The sequence below is a fragment of the Diceros bicornis genome, chromosome 25 (genome assembly GCF_020826845.1).
Source record: "Diceros bicornis minor isolate mBicDic1 chromosome 25, mDicBic1.mat.cur, whole genome shotgun sequence".
NCBI lineage: Eukaryota > Metazoa > Chordata > Mammalia > Perissodactyla > Rhinocerotidae > Diceros > Diceros bicornis.
This window is the reverse complement of record NC_080764.1, coordinates 8378636-8383970: the sequence shown is the minus strand read 5'-3', so window position 1 is coordinate 8383970 and position 5335 is coordinate 8378636. Positions and strand designations below refer to the sequence as shown.

Below are 5335 nucleotides of genomic sequence, written 5' to 3'. Positions count from 1 at the left end.
GTGTGACACATCATTGCTGGGAGAACTGAGAACTGTCAGCACGAATCCTCCGGAGACACTGCTGGAAGCTTGTGCCTGCTCTTCCTGAACTCCACCTATGTGCCTTTGACCACTGCTGATGCTGTCTGGATCTTTCTCTGGAAAGACCATAACCATGAGTATAACAGCTTTTCTGATTCCTGTGAGTCCTTGTAGTGAATCCCTGAAGCTGAGGGTGCTCACCCAGCCAGGGATTGGGCTTGATTCCTATCAGAAGCCCATTCACACTCCTCCTGCTCCCTGACACCCAGGAGTCAAGACTTTTACATGGACTTAGTCACCAACAAGGGCAGCCAGTGCTGGGTCTCCATGGGAGACTAGAGGGTAAGCTGTCATCTTCTGATCTTCAGTATATCTGCTTCTCAAATGGGGTCAAATGCCAAGTAAGGTTGGATCAGGCAGGGGTAGGAGCTGGCCCTGGGGAGCCAAAAAATGCTTCATCACTGCCAAGAACTGATCAGGGGGATCAGGTGGGACTCAAGCCAGGTTGGAGCCCTCAGACTGGTTTATTGGACATCAGGACCCCCACTGAGGAGCAGGTTGGGCGGTTAGTGTTCCCCTCTAGCGGGGCACAGCACAGAGCTGGTAGGGGGATGGGTTCACTAGAGGTCCAAAGACATTGTGGTGACTGGGGCGGGACTGTCCAGTGGGTACCGAGAAGCTGAAGCGCTGCAGGAGGCAGGTGAAGAAGAGGAAGAGCTCCATGCGGGCCAGGGGCTCCCCGAGGCACGAGCGGCGGCCTGTGGGTGGGTATAGCAGGCTCAGTGAGCCTGGGGTCCTGGGCTCCATGCCCCTAAGACTCCCTCAGGAGGGGGCAGCAAGCCAGGCTCCCCACAGGCACCTGCTGAGAAGGGCATGAAGGCCTCCTGCTTGAGGAAGTGGCCCTGGGTGTCCAGGAAGTGCTCGGGGTGGAAGCGGAAGTGCTTCTTCGAGACAGTCTCATCCTCCAGGACTGAGGACAGGTTGGTGATGAGCATAGTCCCCTGGCAGGAGATTCCTGGCATGAGTGGCGTCCAGGGTGAGGGACATCTGGACCCCTGCGACCAAACTCGCTTGGGCCGCACTCTCTGCCTGATACACACCTGGACTCTTTCAAGTTACTCTCAGTCAAAGAAGTTTCCCAGCACCAAAGGGCTGCACCTCATGGACCACGGCCATGGTGAAGGGCATGTGGGCCTTGTCCCTCATCTCTGGTCACCACGCCTGCCCTATCACCTCATTGATCTCCTGTTGGACACGGCCTGGACAGACAAGCATCCCCACAGTGGTCAGAACCCAGGAGGCTGGACCCCGACCTCCTCCTGACTCCTGTGCAGGGGCTGTGCCCATGGGGAGGAGGAGGTCCCTCTGATCACTGAGCCAGGGCCCAGCCTCTGCTCAGAGCTCCTGGTGGCCAACCAACCTCAGGGCCCCCAGCCTGTCCCTCTCCTCCCTGGCCCATCCCACTGGGCCCCCAGGCTGGGCTCACGCTGCACTTCTGGGTGCAGGATCATGAGCAGGAGGGCCCAGGCCAGCGTGGTCGAGGTGGTCACCATCCCGGCAGAGAACAGGTCAGTCACCACCAGGCGCAGGTTCACATCATTGAAGCTGCTCTTGGGGTTCCCCTTGGCCTGGGCCGTGCAGAGAGGGCGGGCTCAGGGGCAGAGGGAGGAAACCCCAAATGGCCTCCCAGTCTGCACTCATCAGCCCAGGTATAGTTGCCACTTTGCCTGGGCTCCCCTCATGGGGCCCTCAACCCACAACCCTGTCCCTGTCCCTGTCAGCTCACCTTCTCCACCTCATCCAGGAAGGCATCGGTCAGGTCTCAGGGAGGCTGGGCCGGGTCCCGGGTCACCCTGTGCTCTGCAACCAGCTCATCTAGCAGGGCCATTAAGGCCCTCTGCCCTGGAAAGGCCTTGGCGACCAGCTTGGGGATGCGCAGGAGCATGGAAATGGCATTCAGCACCTGTGTGGGCCACAGATGTGGGGCCCTGGGTCCTCCTCGTGCTCAAGTGTACACCTCGGCCAGTCAGTTCCCAGCATCCTCCAGGGTGTCCCCACCATTGATGCGGTTCCTCTCCAAGTTCAGATCTCGACCCTCTCTCCACGCCTGGGCCCCGAAAGAATAAACATAAAATCTACATCTTATGGGTTCTGGTGGCTTCCAATGAAGGAAGTACAGGTTCCTTAGGCTCTCCTGGGGCCAGCTGACCCAACATGCCTCTTGCCACATCTCCTCCGCGGAGGCCCATTGCAGGGCGGTGGCTTCCTCCACGGAGCTCGTCTATGGGGCTACTTGGCCCCCTCCACCCCGCACCTGGCGCAGGAAGCGGGACTCCTCCTTCAGCAAAGCCTGTGTTCGGTCCAACATCTTGAGGAAGCGCGGGTCCTTGTACTCGAAGCGGTGCCCGAAGGTCAGGGAGGCGATCACGTTGCTCACCGCTTTATTCAGGAGGGCATTGGGGCTAAAGGGGCGTCCTGGGAGGGGAAGGTGCAGGTCAGGGGGTCGCCTCCATCTCCTCTTGCCAGCCTCCATCCCTGTCTCCTGTCTCTCAGCCCAGCACTCACCGGCCTGGTCTGCGAAGGCGGCGCAGAGGCACGAGGCCTCCTCGGTCACTCACTGCTCCAGTGACTTCTTGCCCAGGCCGAAGCTGTGCAGGGTGGACACGGAGATGTGCCGCTGCTGCGGCCACCGGGGTCCATAGCGGGCAAAGACCACCCCTAGCCGTGGGGCGGTAGTGGGTGTGGCTCGGGTGTGCCCTGGGCCTGCCTCTGTGAGCACACTTAGCTCAAGGGCTCGCCTGCCCTTCCGTTTAGCCAGCGACATGCCCCGCATCCCGCCCCTGTTCCCATAGCCTCGTGCCTGTTCTGCCCACTCTAACCTCGTTCTCCTTCCCGCCAAGGCCAGGACACTTTACACCCCCATCCGGCTAGGGACAGGTCCCACTCTCTGCCCATCCACAGCTCTCTCCACTGGATGTAAGTCTCGGCCCCACCCTTGGCTCGGCCCACTGTGAACCCCTTCCAGGGTTACTGAAGGCCCTTGTCGGCCCTTTGCCTCGCTCACACTGTTTTGGTGCTCCTACTTCCCGCCATCCGGACATCCACCTCCTGCTCACAGTGCACTGTCTCCTGCCCATTCCCCATAAGGCCCTGCCCTCCACTCTGCACACACCCACCTCCCCAGCCTTGGCGCAGGCACCTTCCTCCACCTGCCACCCCTTAAAATTTGCTAACTCTTCTCTGCACCGCAGGTCCACCACCCTGTTTCCGCCAGGCCCTGGCGGGTCTCGGGTCACTGCGGGCCCAGTGACCACTGAACCGTGTTGCCCCATCTTCCACTTACCTTCTGCTTGTGGCCCGAAGCCCAGGTGTTTGAAGATGGATGCTGGTGGGCGGTTGGAGGTGTCCTCACTGCGGTGCACCAGCGCCTCGCGCATGGCCACTAGCCCGTTCAGCACGACCACGGGCGTCCGGGCCATCTGCAAGCTGAACACGGCCCCCAAGCGGCGCCATAGCTGCAGGCCGAGGGTCAAGGGCATTGGTGAAGTCCGGCCCCTGCCAGGTTGCAGGCCCCAGTCTCCTGGTGCTAGCCTTGGTTGACCCCTGGACCACCAGCAGTAAGTGCAAGGATTTGATCCTGCCTCGTAACCCTGAGGGTCACATCCTTTATGGTCGAGGACCTCATGTTGCACCAGATCACCTAGCTATGATTTTGCAAATGTCACGAACATTGTCAGAAGGCCAAATTAGCATCCCATTTATAGGAAGAAACTGAGGTTCACAGAGGTGAGCAGTGAGGCTCAAGGTCTCACAGCAGCAAAAGATTTGAACCTGGTCACTGTCCCTCTCAACCTCGATTTCCTGATTAAATGGGGCTCATGACCAGATTCCCCCCTACCCCCCAATCTCAAGACCTTTCCTCCTGATGTCCTCAGAAGGGACTCAGGCTCACATAACTTAAGCTCTGTCTCACTGCATCCCAAACCCACTGTCAAGTTTCACCCCCTCCAGGCCTTTGCCCTCTCTGACCTTTGATTGGAAAATTCAGACTGTCCTCAGGCCCTGCACAGATGCCCTCCCCCAGGAGGCCTCTCAAATCTGCCTCCTCCTTTTCCCCCAGCTCCTTGTCCAGCCTGTGGCTTCATCACCACCCACTTTCTCTGCTACATGGGGTCCCTAGAACCTCTGTGCCCACCCCCCACCTTCCTCACCTGGCTAAAGCAGGACATAGTGTCCTAGAGGTCCACCTGCAGCAGGTTGCCCAGCCCAGGCAGAGTCAAGGGGCCTGGTGGGTAGTGTGGGGCCCAGCGTTGGTGCCGGTGCATCAGGTCCAACAGGAGCAGGAAGATGGCCACAGCCACAGCCAGGTGCCCCAGTGTCTCCCCGGTCAGCAGCCCCATGGCTTCCTCAGTGGGCACTCGGCTCCTCTGGACACACTGGCACACTCACCACACCAGGCATCTAGGACCAGGCAAGGGAGGGCACTCGCACCAGCCCTGAGGGTTTCACAAGCCTGGGTCCTCTTTATAAAGGAAGCTGAAACTGGCCCTTGCCCTCTGCCCTAAGCCAACCTGACAGGAAGACTGTCCTGCCAGAGGGTGCAGTGAGGGGCTAGGGAAGGTCAGCGCAGGGGTGGCCACAGAAGTCCTGTCCCTTCCCCCTCTTCAAGTCCTTACCCGGGGTGGAGTTGGGGGTAATAGAGATGTGTCCACCCCCAGCCTGTCTCCTCAGCATTATAGAGGCTCCAAGGAGGACCAGGGGTCTTTGGACTTGATCCTCCCACCCACCTGTCACATTAGCCTCACACTACCTAATGTGGTCACAATCTCGTCTCCAGAGAGACGACATGTTCTTGAGCTCATCTACCTCACCTGCCTCCTCCTGAGAGGCCTTCACCTGGGAGGTCATTGGCACTTGCCTGACGATGAGAAGGACCACACCCGTAGAGGGTGGCAGGGAGACAGAGGGGGCTGAGGGTCTCCATTTGTCCCCTTCACCTCACCCTGACCACTTGACATGCACAGACACAGACACACCTAATCACACACAAACCACTCATCTATTCCCAGACTCTTACCTTCATGCTCATACATGCACACACACCCACAGAACCCCCACACAGAAATCGACACACTCACAAAGCCAGCCACTCTCAGACAACACTCACATGAACACAGAAAGTCACACTACACTCAGGCGCACAGATTCTCACACACACACACACGCAGACCCAGTACCAAGTGCCCTGGTTCTCAGCGAGGGCTCTGGATGCCTGGGCGGGGCTTCTTCTGGTGGAGGCTGCTCCCTGCGAGGC

At 59.3% G+C, this 5335-nt stretch overlaps 1 pseudogene; it reads right to left on the bottom strand.

Moving 5' to 3' along the window:
- Positions 1–506: 506 nt before the first annotated feature.
- On the bottom strand, positions 507–4421 carry LOC131421539 (cytochrome P450 2D14-like; annotated as a pseudogene).
- Positions 4422–5335: the final 914 nt, after the last annotated feature.